This window comes from Barbus barbus (genome assembly GCF_936440315.1).
Source record: "Barbus barbus genome assembly, chromosome: 18".
Lineage (NCBI taxonomy): Eukaryota > Metazoa > Chordata > Actinopteri > Cypriniformes > Cyprinidae > Barbus > Barbus barbus.
Window position 1 is genome coordinate 9,946,822 of NC_136746.1, and position 14,279 is coordinate 9,961,100.

Below are 14,279 nucleotides of genomic sequence, written 5' to 3' on the forward strand. Positions count from 1 at the left end.
AAGTAAAATCCACTGAACTTAAGTAAATAAATAAGTAATAAAAATAATCATTTTAGATTTTCTAAGTTTAAGGCAAGTATTTACACAAATTGAATGCATTTTATTTTTAGACATAAGCTGTACTACTTCTCTTTAGCACAGTGATAACCATAAAAATTTAAATGTTCAACATAAATAAAACATAACACTTAATAGGTCTTTATTCAAAAACGCATGGAATACTCTCTACAGGCTACTCTCCCAATTCTGTCCTATGCAAAGCATGCTGGGAACAAAAAATCCACCCATGCATTTGCAGAAAATAATAATAAACTAGCCTGGAAAATGACCTAGCATGAAAGATGAGGTCTAGTCAGTCTTCAAAAAAAAAAAAAAAATGGATGCAATAATTGCTCACCATAGTTTTTATTCCTGCAGTATTCACTTCAGGTTAACAGGTTTGATTTATGCAATGATTTTACATACGTCATGAGAATGATTGGCTGTAATAATGCCCATGACAACAGTATGACTGGCACAGCACACAGTATTAACATCTGTGGCCAACAGAAGATTCTTCTGCCCATCGCTCACTCATTATATTAGGCAAATAAAACATGCTGTCAGTAATTATAAAGGCTCTGTTGATGTTCATGATTATTCCTAATAATTACAGTGATCATTTGTTGTTGTTGAACTTCTAAACTTGCTAAAGTATATGTGGCTAAACTCCTGATGCTGGTCTTCAAATATCTTGGGACGTGATGATGAACCTCATGTTGTTTGCTCCGAGACTTTGGCTCTTAGTGAAGAGTTTTCATGGAGAATGAACATATTCAAACACAACTGAAATACAAGTACGTGTCCTTCCTTGTGGACACGGAGTAAGTGAGCAGTGATCTGGCCGTGTTCGTGCTGAATGTTGAGTGTGGAAGCAGCACACTGGGCCAGGCATGAATCAGAGATCAGTAAGTGCTAATGACAGTTGACATGCTGACTCAATCTCCAACACTGAACACACAGCAGCTCTTGTATCTTACACACTCGCACTCACACACTCGCTCTGCTGCTGGATACACACCTTCCTGCATTTTGGATTATTTATAGCTCACTCCTGCTGCGTTATCAAATGTATTTCAGATATTTGGTCATTAGCATTGGTACATTATTACACCAGTCATCTCTAAAGGTTTACACTTTAGCTTATTCATGATCAGATATTCATTATTATTTTCCAGATCAGCCTGACTGTTGAGGTCAGATTCAACAGTATTTAAATAGAAAATAGAAATAGAACGTGATATGAAAATGTCTGATTGTTATTTTCTGTGTAATCTGAGATTTGGGATGTCTTGTCATCATATCAGTGTCTTTGACAGAATCCCACACACGAGGAGGTCATTTTGGAGAGGAAGTGACAGTTAATGCGGTGATGTTCTCAGTAGCGCTGCATAGGCCGGAGTGTCCATGAATGTGTGTGTGTTTATGGGATCACGCCTTAGGCTGCGGCAGGAATAGCTCTGACATGGTGACAGAAGGCCAGAGAAACATGGCTACTGCCGCTCGCAAATCTCAGCAGGAAAATGTCACACGTTTCCTCCCTGATTTCAACACGCATGAATGCACAAATACGTACACAGCCGACGCTGAGGAGCGAAACAGCCCTTTCACAGGATGCGCACACATTTACAAATGAATCACGCTCTGACATCCAGCATTATTCAACTAGTCTGCTAACTTTACACTCTAAGAAAAGTCTGTAAAATGGGTGCAATTTACTGTTGTTATGAAGCACCTTCATGATGATTTTTTTTTTTTTAAACAGGTGATTTTCCTGAATTTTGAATTACACAAATTACACATTGTTTTTGTGGTTTTTGGTTAAACTTAACACACAATTCCCTGGCAAAAAAGTTGCTAGTTCTTTTTATTATTTTTTCTACTTATTTTCTCCTTACACTGTAATGGAATTCAAATGTTTGTCAATGACATGACACTATTTTTTTTTTGGTCAGAAAATGTTAGTTTAATTGAAAAATGCAGTTCATACTTTTCTATGAATTATAACAACAGGAACAACAACAGCAACAATAATAATATTGTTATTTATTATTTTGGTAGCCTAATTATTAAAAAAGGTGACGCAGATATGACAAATACATACTGAAATTCAAAAGTTTGGGTTCAGTAAGTGTTTTTTTTTTTGTGATATTAATCATTTTATTCTGCAAGAATGCATCAAAAGTGACAGTAAGACTTTTATAATATTACAATTTCTTTGTATTTTAAAGGGGTCATCGGATGTAAAATTCACTTTACAAGTTGTTTGAACATAAATGTGTGTTGGAAGTGTGTGTACACATTCATCCTATAATGATAAAAATCCACCCAGTGTTTTTTTTTTAAATCCCTATTTTAAAATCCCCTTTTTCAAATAAGGCTGTTCTGAGATTCCTGTCAGAATGACGTAGTTCTGTACAGGCCGCTCCCACGATAGTTGATTGACACGACCGTCTTACCTTAGACCCGCCCTGAGTGAGCTGAGAGCTGTCTGCCATTGTGTCGACTCCGGTGCAGGGGAAGACAAGAATGTATCAGATTAAGCGATTGAGGTGCTTTGTTGTTGGATGTAGTAATGAACATACCAGTCCTCATTTACTCCCGACATCTGAGCTGCTGAAGACGCAGAGGATTAACGTTACTTTCATTTTGAAGGGAGTGCGCTGATCTTGATCTGCCTAAATAAAGGTGTTTTTATACTACCAGTGAAACATTTTAACCAAAATATGTTATAGACTTTTCATTAAGAATCATAGAATTTCATTATAGAATAATTTCAACTTGTGTAAAATGGGCATCCAATGACCTCTTTAAATAAATGCTGTTCTTTCTATTCATCAAAGAATCCTCTAAAAAATTAATAAGTTTTTACAAAAATAAAGCAACATAACTTTTTGACATTTGAAGAAGAATTTATTGTGCATAAAATTATCGTTTTAGAATGATTTTTGAAGGATCATGTGATCCTGATGCTGAAAATTCAGTTTTGAATTACAGGAATTAATTCATAATTTTCAAAAATAGAAAAGGAATTTTAGTTAAAATTAGTAGTATTCCTTTTTTCTCCTGCATTTTGATCAAAAATGCAAGCCAAAGAGACTTCTTTCAAAAACATTTTCAAAAACATTGAACTGTAGTGTACGAGTACATCTTAAGAACATGGCATGTGTGTAAAACTGGGTTTTCCCTCTTCTTCATTGTGGACTCTCTCGTCATTGGCCCATGTTGTAGCCCTATATGCTTCCTGCCTGTAGCAAGCATCATTGTGAATCAAGCGGTGTCTTACTGCGAGACATAATATATACACAAGAGGAATTACCCTAGAAGCTGTCATGGCGATAAAAAAGCACCTCACGTCGTCTTTTGGAGAGATGGACATGCTCGATCTCACGTCCTTGCGAGGCAGCGAGTGACCTGTTTGGCTGCTCCTCAGGGAGCCATTCTGAATTCTGGTCACATACTTTTACATCCTCCCACCTCTGAGCTGGACCAATCACAGCGCTCGTCCTTTCTCACTGATGACGGGGGCCTGTGAAGCACCTCTTTAATATTCCATGGCTCTGAAGTCAGTCAAGGTCACCGAAACAACACTGTGCCTCATCTCTGTGACAAGGTGCCTCATCCTATCAGCTGCAGGTCTGCGGTGTCCTCTTTCAGAGATCATCTCAGTTTGACACATCATTTTCCTACATGTCAACCTGTCTGCGGTCTCTTCAATATCTGCCGTCAGTCTGCATTTTAGATAAGCTCAATACTGGGACATCTGACGCCTGCTCGTTTCTCATCTGTCTGGATGGGTCGAATAATTGAAATGGTTACCAGAGAAACAAATAAGAGTCTGGGGTCTTTTTAGAAGCTCGTATTTTGCAATAAATTGGGCATGTCAGAGATCCGAAGATTAATTTTGGTGCTAAGGCTTATGGAGAATCTGACCCCATAGATTAGATAAACGTATCAGCGGAATAATAAGCATATCACAATAGAGATATGGAACTGATTATGATCACCGGTCCGTAATAAACACGAGCTCCGAATGACACGCCAGACACCACATGGAAAATGGCACGTGGCTTATTTGGATGCGATTCTGTTTTCATGTGCATAAGGCCATTAATCCTGAAGGTTGGCAGGTCGCAGACATCATAATGAGGATCTTGGCCATGCTAAGTGCGAGCAGCAGTGCGGTGAGAGCACCAAATGCTGGGAATTCTCCACGCCATGGAGCTGGGCCACTGTTGGACGCCCAGATGTTCCCCTTGAACTGCTATGGGTTCATCTGTTGTTTCCGTCCTCGCTATAAATCACTTGTTTCTGGGATGAAGTTTGTCCATCCCACTCGACTTGGAGTGTTAAATGGATAGGGGCCATTTGCGCCTCTAGTTTCAGGACATCGATGAAGCCGTTTGTATTTATTGCATCTGTCAGGCCAAAGTTGTCAGGGGATGGATGCTTTATTTACTGCAACATTTTTTTGTAGTTTCTCAGAAGTTTAGCTGCCAAGCGGTATTGACTAAGACTTTGCTGAAGGTGTTAGCCATTGACTGTGGCTTTGAGTGTTGTTTGCAGGATGTAATGTTAGTGATGACCTGAAAATGACTGTATATGAAAAAGGCTGTTTTTTGCCAAAGCGACGTGAAAACTGAGAGAAAGAATCAATATGAAAAACTAGCCACAGGAAGTTTTGTGCCAAAAGATCCTTGTGTTGTGTTATGCATTATGACTCAAGGATAGTTTTCACAATTTAAGTTTGAATCTTTGAGAATTGAAAAAAACAAACAAAAAAAAACTATTCACTGCCCCCAGCACAATGTTACATTTTATCTTTATTTATATGCATTTCTTACGTTTAGTGTATTTGGATGGGGAAAAAATATATATGAGGTCGGCAAGGATTTTTTTCAAAGAAAGAAGAATACGCCAAGCAAAAGGTATGACGGACTAACATCACGACAATACCTGAGAAAGCACAGCAAGCATCGTATCTTGCAGCCCTGCGAATAGCCAAATATTATTTAATTTAATTTTACTTTATGGTGAAGTTGAAGTTTCAGCATCATTACTCCATGATGTTTTTTTTTCAGGTTTCTTTGAATAAAGAGTTTATTTGAAATATCAGACATTAGAAATGTCTGTACTTTCATTCTGATCAATTTAATGCATCCGTGCAGAATAAAATTAATTTCTTTAAAAAAAAAAAAAATCATACTGACCCTAATTTTTAGAATGCTAGTGTATATATTTCCTATATTTCCGTTCATATGGAAAAAGTTCAAATATTCAACACATTGCTGGAAAGTGATTGCAGAAAATGCATAGCATACATGCATTATTATTGGTTTATAACATTCAACCCATTAATATTGATGCTACCAAAGCTATGTATCAAAAGCCAATCTAGCAACTGCTAGGTTATGGGGTTCAGTTTTCAGGGATGTACGATGATAAAACTGTATTTGTATAAAACCATCTGCCATCTACCATCTGTGAATATGACTGTGTAGTGTATTGTACACTAATAATACTAGTAGTATTATTTTGCAGCATTACAGAAGGTAATGCATTTTGTCACGGTGTACAGTTTTCACAGGTGCTAAAATTGGATGACGCAGCTGAGTGTTGGATGTGGAAATAGAATCAGATCGATGGGTGTGTCTGCTAGAATGAATCGAGGGAGCTGACATGGAGGTGGTCCTCTCAGAGGGCTGTGCTCTGGACACTGAGGGTTATAAGGGCTCGACTCCAGCAGCCCTTTCTCATCAGAGCAGTGTCTGTAGCACTAACTCACCACCAGACAGCTCATGACAGCAGCCCCTCTGCTGAGCTTCAAGAGGTCATGATACTATTTGGCTGCTGCACCCTGGCTGAATGAGACTTTTTTTTTGTTCTTATAAGGGTTTTGAGCCTAATGTTTCTTCTTTGTGGGGACAGATGGGGTACATGTTTAAGAACGACTCTGGGCTTGCTCTTATGAAACTGAGCTTAATTAAATCAAAGGATTTAAACCGGCTGGCAACTGAGGTGAAACTGTCAACCAAGTGAGGATCAGCTGTAATGTTTGACAGTGTTAATCGGACATTGTTTTGATGTAGGTTTTGCCTCTGTACTCAGATTTGTCATGAAGTAACAACGCAACACCATGCCAAAATTAGTATTTATTGTACAAATGGACAAAGTTATTTTCCTTGTTGCGACCCTGTCAGAACAGACAATTTCAGGCTTTGACCCAACTTAGTGGAAAGTGTTTTTGTGAACTGTTAGATTAAAGTTAAACATGATTTATAAATTATGCTTTGATCTGCTAATAAACTGTAAACCCTAAAAAGTTAGCAGAACTCACAATTTGAAGTAATCAGTTGTTAAACTACAATTTAAACTCCAAAAAGTCACATTTAACAAACCTTAATAAACTTAGAAGAGCTAAATTTAGATTTTGTGCTAACCACACTGTAAAAAAATAAATAAAAATAAAAGTTGCACCAACTTAAAATTTTAAGACAACTAGCTTCATCAGATTTTTGAGTTCTCTCAATTTATTTTTGTAGGAGATTCTCAACTTTTTGTTGTATAAAAATATGCTGAAGCTGGTTGCCTTCATTTTAAGTTGGCTCAACTTTTTTTTTTACAGTGCATGTTAATTGCAATTAAATTAAAATATTGACAATGGTAAGTCATATAATTAATATAACTTAAATGTCTTGGCAGTGTGTGTACACAACCACAGTGTTGTTTTTGTGGCGGCAGGTGGCGTCACACATTAATTAGCATATTAATGACGCCATGACGTCAGGTTGGCATTCATACAAGTTTTAGCACTTTGGATCTGTTCTATTTTCTGAACTGTCACATGCTGTAATACAACTGAATGTCCAATAAAGCTGTTCCCATTTACTTTTTTCTGTTGTCATACATAAATCAAATATAAATAGTGACTAAACATGACCCGTTAGTTCTCCGTGTTAACCAGGAGTCACTCTCACTTTACTCCTTAAATCCTGATTATAGTCTGATCAAATCAACATACCTCTACTCTAATGAGAGGCTGTATGCGGTGGTTTTGGCTTTATTACTTTTTTGTCCCATGCCTCATCAAAGTCATATAATTCGATTGTCATATTAACTCAGCTCTTTGGCAGTCAACTGCTCTGCAGTTTACCACAACGGTAGCCACAGTATAACAGAAACCCATATAAATCCCAATATAACCAAACATTAAATACTAACGCTCCTCTCACTGTATTAATCTAGCATAAAAAGCACATAAAATAACACTTAATTTCAACATTTATTCTCCATATGCAGCATGACGCAATGCATGCTGGGAACTAGAAATCTCATTCAGTTTAACTTCAGTTTAAAATAATCTGTTGCTAGGGTGTTCTTGGTTGTTGATAGTTGCTTATTTAGAATTCGGGTCACATATGATTTATCTCTGTTGTTTCACCCATTTTATGCTCCACCAGTGGAAAATCAGCCTAAAAAGGTCTCATTTCTTTGAACAGCAGTAGTAATCACAATGATGGTGATTTTGCTTTCTGAATACGAGCAGATTAATTCAGTTCTATGGTAAGTTTCACACCGACACCGTAGGAATACATTTATGTTGTTTATATGTCGACTATTTGCTCTAACACCCAGCGTCTTCACAAATCAATGCTGCGTTTCCCACTGAGAGGGTAATTGGAAGACAGTGTCCAGTAGGTGCCATTTCCCATGGAGTCAGGTGGTGAATTATTCACCAGTCCACACGGTAAACAGTGCGCTTGCTCAAGAGTCTGCTGCCTGAATGTGTGTCTGTGCATTCCAATCACGCCGAAGACATTTTCATCCCTTGAGCTCTACAGTAACTTACAGCTTGATCATTTACATAATTAAAGCATTGGCATTGAATCGGAGGGCTTGTGGGCAGCCTGATTGAATCATAATATTTGTGTTGTGATGTTCGGTATGTGCTCATGAATATGGAAATCTGTCAGGTGTGCAGATCTGAGGTAAATTGATTATTTGTGTAATTGCATTTTTGTGTTTTGTTGTTGTACATTGCTGGTGTTTTTCAAGTGGCTCCAGGAGGCAGTTTACTCTGTCTAATGAGAATGGAAGGGAAACATAACATCTACATTTTCATATACATTTTCAATTTAATCTCGTAGCCAATTAATACACACTTGTCTTTGGTTATGAATAATGCTGAGCTTGCCGTAGTTGTGATTGGACGATGGGTAGGTTATTAAACTACAGTGGTGTTTGTTTGTAGTTTGATGCTTGTGTTGTCTCTGCTCCTCTGCTGTACTGCTGATTGACGTTACTGGAGCTCAGCAGGTTCCTGTAGGGTTCTTCCTATGTGGTTTTGTGGAACCGAGTTGTAGTGGCAAATGCTCTGTAGTGTTTCCTGTGGGAATCTACCGGTAAACACTTTCTGAATGTACTGAACTGCTTTGGTTCATCATGTTCTGGATTTGTGTGTTCTTACAATGATGATATTTTGACCCTTTCAACTCAGGAGTGCTCTATATGTTTGCTCTAGTTGCTAGGGTTGCCTTACAAACTTCTCAAAGTTATTTGCATATTTATATTTACACTATACCCCTTGGGTTGGACAAATTGTTTAATGTTTATTAAAAATATGCTCACCGAGGCTGCATTTATTTGATAAAAAATACAGTAAAAAATAATCATGTGAAATATTATTGTAATTTAAAACAACTTATATTTTAAAATGTAGTTTATTCCTGTGATGCAAAGCTGGATTTTCAGCATCATTGCTCTTCAGTGTCACGTGATCCTTCAGAAATCATTTCAATATACTGATATGGTGCTCAAGTAATATTTTTGGATTATTATTAATGTTAAAAACAGTTGTGGTTCTTAATAAATCTGTCCTGGAGGACCCCATGCCCTGCAAATACAAAAGGTGCTGGGCAGGGGGGCCTCCAGGACAGGTTTGGGAACCTCTGATTTAGAGGAAACCTTGATTCAACCATTATATAAGTATTTCCGAAATTTTTAATGGAAAGAAAGAACAGCGTTTATTTAAAATTTGAAAACTTTTGAAAAAGTTTCTTTTGTAACAAAGTAAAAATCTGTCACTTTTGATCAATTTAATAAATGTTTGCATGCATAAGAACAAACAACTGTATTTATGCAATAGTTGTTTAAAATACATAATTGTTTGCATATTTAAATATTATGATGACGATGATAATAATAATAATAATAATAATAATAATAATAAAAGTTAATAAAACCGTTTCAAGAAGTTCTGATAGGAAATTAAGTGAATGTCTACTTGTTCACATTATTATTATTATTATTATTATTATTATTTTATTTATTTTATTTTTGGCTTAGCATAATCTTGTTTCATTCTTTGAAAGAGGAGCCTTATGCATTCAAAAAAGTATTTTTGTCAAACCGTTGATTCTGATGCACAATCTATTACCCACCCCTAAATATCATGTCAAATCATGACATGGAACATGTGCCAGTTTAATAGGCACAAGGATTTGTTTATTCGTGGATTATATGGATCTAATACAATTTCAGTACTTTTTGTTGTCAGTGCAGCGGCCCTTTTGTTCACATATATTATTAAGATACTTCTTATATGTTGTCAAAACACAATACAAGCTTACTCTCATCATGCCAAGTGCTGTATCAGTCTTACATAACACCGTGTCACTTTCCTCTGGGGGCTGGCCATTTTGCCTTCAAGCAGCCTCATGAGATACTAACACCTTCAATATCATTTTTCATCACTTACATGAATGTCTTTTGAAAGACCAGAAACTCGATTGAAAATGCGTATAGGAAATTATCACATGAAAATGCACAGAGAAACACAACGCTGTGGTCAGAAAATGCTATGTAGTTGTAGTTCTGTAAAGTGGATCATGTAAACTGTAACATGTATTTGTGTGTGTGTGAGTTGTGAGTCATATTTCTGGTCATGACTGTACTGGGCCATCTTGAATCCAGATTCATCCTTTACACTATCTGTAAACACCAGTTTCATGATGCAACTTGAAATGGCACACTGCATGGCAAATGCTGTGCTACATTTAAAACGATAGCTCTTTAGCACCCTTGTTCTTTCTTGTAATGGGTTATATCAGGAGCAGTATGCATATCTATATGCTTAGCTGTTAAGGTCATAATCATAAGCGTCAATGACATGGCAGTATTTATTTATTTAAAATACATTACAATGCAGTTCATAAAATGCATTTTTTTAAGGGGGATAAGGCATAAAGTTAGAAATGTCAGGGTGATACAACAGTCCTTATATAACGAAGAAAAAAACTTTAAAAGAAATTAAATTCTTGAACTTGTTAAAGATTAAAGTCTCTAAAAATATGAAAGTGTATGCAGAGTGTAAATTTCTAAGAACTTGGCATGTGTGATGAAAAAGACTGATCCATTTGCAATCAAGTACAAATTCTCTCATCTCTTTAGGAACAGCAGTGAAATCCTCCATATCCCAGAATCCCTCTCCCATTGATATGTTTGTATGTATTTGTGAATCCTTTGCTCCTCCAGTGCTGTAATTGTGGTAATGTGTTTGCAGTGAGCTCATGCGATAGATGAGTGCAGTGCTGGCACCGATGTTTCCAGATGAATAACTGGGTCAGTTTAAAGACGATGCCTCTTATCGACTCAGTTCATCAGGAGTGCTCAAATGCCAAGCTTTTCAGAAAACATCCATAGTAAGAAACTCACTATTCAGCTGCAAGGAAAACAGCGTTTGGTAGTGGTTGTCTTTTGTGGATTTATTTAGCACTGTAGCTGAATTCTTTGAATTCATCCATTCAAATGGCCTTCTCTCAAAACAAGTGATTTTCTGTTATTTCTAGTACATTTCCGTTTTCTGTTTCATGTGTGAAGATCTTTAGTGTTAATGTCACCAACCTGCTGTAAGGACTCTGGAGTAGGTCAGTGTGAACACACCCACAGAACAAGCACACTGTGCCCTCTTGTGGAAGAAGAGAACTATGAAGTCAAATGGGAGGAGACATCCAATATCAAAACTGCATTAACGTGCTCCTCCAGCATCTTTGATCAAAAGCAGCTCTTCTGAATGATTTTGGAGTGTCTAGTATCTCTTGCAGTGAGGGGGAGGAGTGTGGCTTTTTACGGTCTCTGCTTATCTTGAGCCGCACAGCTCCTCTTCCTCCAGCTGCTTCTCACTGGAATTTGCTATCACCCAGACAAAGAGCTCCAATTAAAAATGCATCAAGGTGTTTTCTCACTAGACAATGTGGGATATCAATCCAAATACAGGCTGCATGAAAATAATCAGCCTCTGGTCATCAATAATGGATGCAGTGATCTGGCTTCTACGAGAGGTTTTGTATATTGCTTTGACGGGATACTGTTAAGCTAAGCCAACTGCTTTATGAACCTCAAAAGAGAAGGCCTGTGTAAAGCAGTATGAGTATTGTTGGTGGTCACAGAGACAGAATGGCTCACCAACTGCTTTAGGTCTATGATCATACTGTGACAGAGATGAAGACTACATCCTCTGAACAAATGTTATAGATCCTTACAGGGACCTGGAGGTTTTTTTTTTTGTTGTGAATGTAGTACTTTCATTCAGCAGCAAAGTGTGACTCTTCTTTTGAGTGTTTTGTTCATCAGAGAATCCTGAAAAAAAGTCAAATTTATCAAAGAAGATTAAAATATAAGCATCTTATGCTTTTTTGACTTTCTTCAAAAAACATTATACTCTTTCCAACCACAAAGTTTTGAGAGGTAGTATATGTACGTATACAGACATGACACTTTTTTTGAGCATTTTGCAAGATCAGATGAGCCCACTGATATTTTTTAAAGTATGTAATCAATTTTGAATATTATTTAGAAAATGCATTCGATTTTGAAAATATATAAAGTTTTGTACATCCATGATAGTAGTTATAGTATAGTAGTCCATAATAAGCCTAGTTTCTGTTTTCGTGTGTAAGGATGGCACTTAATAAATTTAGTTAGGTAATGTTTTAATAACAATTTGTGTCATTAATATCATATCCTTTTGCAAACTTATTTCTTAATTATATTTAGCCATGTTGTCCATTGAAATTAACTTTGAACTTTTAACGTTAACTTTTTTTGTAAAAGTTTTGGATTTCACTATTTCACTATTGTTCATCTTTGATATAGGAGAAACTGTAATGAACGGCCTTAGTGATTTGAACATCACATGTAACATGATCCGTGTTTGGCCCAATTATTTTGTGCACAAGCACACGATGAATCATTGTGCCTAATAATACTGAAAAAAGCTAATCGCTCGAGCAGAACTCGTCTGTGTGTAGAATTACTTCTCAAATAGACCCCTGCCTTTGACCTCGTGAGGTGAGCTAGTATAGTTCTCCACTGTTGGATACACAAACAGCCTGTCTGGCAGCTGCAGTTTCCAGTCTTTAATGTTTGAGATGTCCACTCTCCGGCCAATTGCCCTTTCAACCTTAAGGGTCAAGAAGCTCCAATCACCTTATACCACACAAAAAGAGACTTTTCCATTCACCTCGAAACTCAACCTAGGCCAGTGACAAGACTTGTTCCATTTCCAGTTTTAGATTGCCTGGAGTGTTCTTTCACATGCTTTTCAGGACAGGTTTGATCATGAGTGCTTTATTTAAGCGATAAGGCTGTGTTTTATTGGTAATACAGTCAATAAAGTTGCTAGCCTGGCCTCAGGTGCCTGATTTTAGAAAACGGTTGTTGTCTTATAATAATAATAATAATAATAATAATAATGGCACATTATTGATTAAAATATAGTCCAATTTCATGAAGTGCTCTCATTGTGAAGATGTAATCAGTAGTAATGTTATCAAATGTGTGGTGTACAGAGATATAGTGAATGTGTTTCAAGTCATAACTGTCATATTCTGTATATTTTAGCACTCTTAGAATGCTCTATTGACCAATCAAAAGCCAGTACAGAAACTGTCCATTTTATATAAAGATTTTAGCTACATTCAGTGAAATAGGATACTGTTTATATTGTTCATGATTATGGTGAACACTGCTAGACTGTTCATTATTGTCAATATAGAAGCTGGCAGACTATAGTGTGGATTAGAGATCTGAAACAAGAAGTTGTTCAAGGAGCGACCTCATTTAGTAGACTCAATAAGAAAAAGCAGTATAAATCTCATCATATTGCATTTTTTCTCTCCTTTTTTGCCGTGCAGGAATTTTAAAACTAATATGGTAGTCTGCCAAAAATCTACTTATTGGAAAAGACAGGCAAGGATATAAAGGTATCTCTGCTCTTTAATCACAAGCATTGTGCATTTGCATTTTCTTTAGTCTGCAGTTCAGGTGCTGTATATCAGACATATGTATGTCTATGTTTATATGTATATGTGTCGTAGCCCATTTTCATAAATGTCACCGTTGAAGTTTGAAGTAATTTTGTAAATGATGAAGAACATAAGTGTGCTATTCAAATAAAATAATAGCTCTTATATATACTATAGTATTTTTTAAAGGTCATTGTTGGTGGGACTGACAGGAAGATTATAGGGAAAAGAGGGGAAATGACTGAACTGGTACACATCGCAGGCCAGACTCAAACTTGTGTTACCCATATGAGCACCACAAGTGAACATGCCTGGAGCATATGCTCTAGCTGCCACACTAAATGTGATGTGCAATGTGCATTTCAACAGTCTATAATATTACTAAATGTGTTTTATGTTTCCACAGTCAGCTTTCCACTGACATTGTCACTGGAGATGGCAGTGAATGTTAACTAAGGTTTTTATAAGGTTTTTATATTATTGTGTTAATAGTATGTTTTTGTTAGGGAGGTAATGCAGGGATTGAAGTTTTCTGATTTATTTTAGTGCGTGACACTTTTTCTCCTGTTTTCGCGTATCGCTCTTTCCCACTAGTTTGGGAAGCTGTGTGATTGACACTGGTCAGCACACTTGCTGGGTGTATATGCATGTGTACTACTCCACCACGTACCATAACATAGCAGCCATTCGATAGCAGTTGTCTCACTTTCACCTGATATGGGGATAGTGTGTATCTCACATGCTGAATCCCAGGAAAGATCAAATGATTTGACCTCAGGAGCTTTGTGCTCCCCGCACCTCTCTCCTGTGCTCTACGCTCCACTGAGCCGGGGCTACTAGTGCAGGGGCTTCCCATTATTCAGAATGTCAACTGTAATTGTCAGCATGTGTTTTTCACAGACATATACACACATTTCCTTTGTAAAGTAAAAACAT

At 36.9% G+C, this 14,279-nt stretch overlaps 1 protein-coding gene across 4 annotated transcripts in view; it reads left to right on the top strand.

Annotated features, from left to right (window-relative positions):
- LOC306884548 (calcium-activated potassium channel subunit alpha-1a-like) overlaps window positions 1-14,279 on the top strand; it is a gene marked incomplete at its 3' end in the record, with an annotated part of 203,388 nt that overhangs the window by 95,434 nt on the left and 93,675 nt on the right. The window lies entirely within an intron of this gene.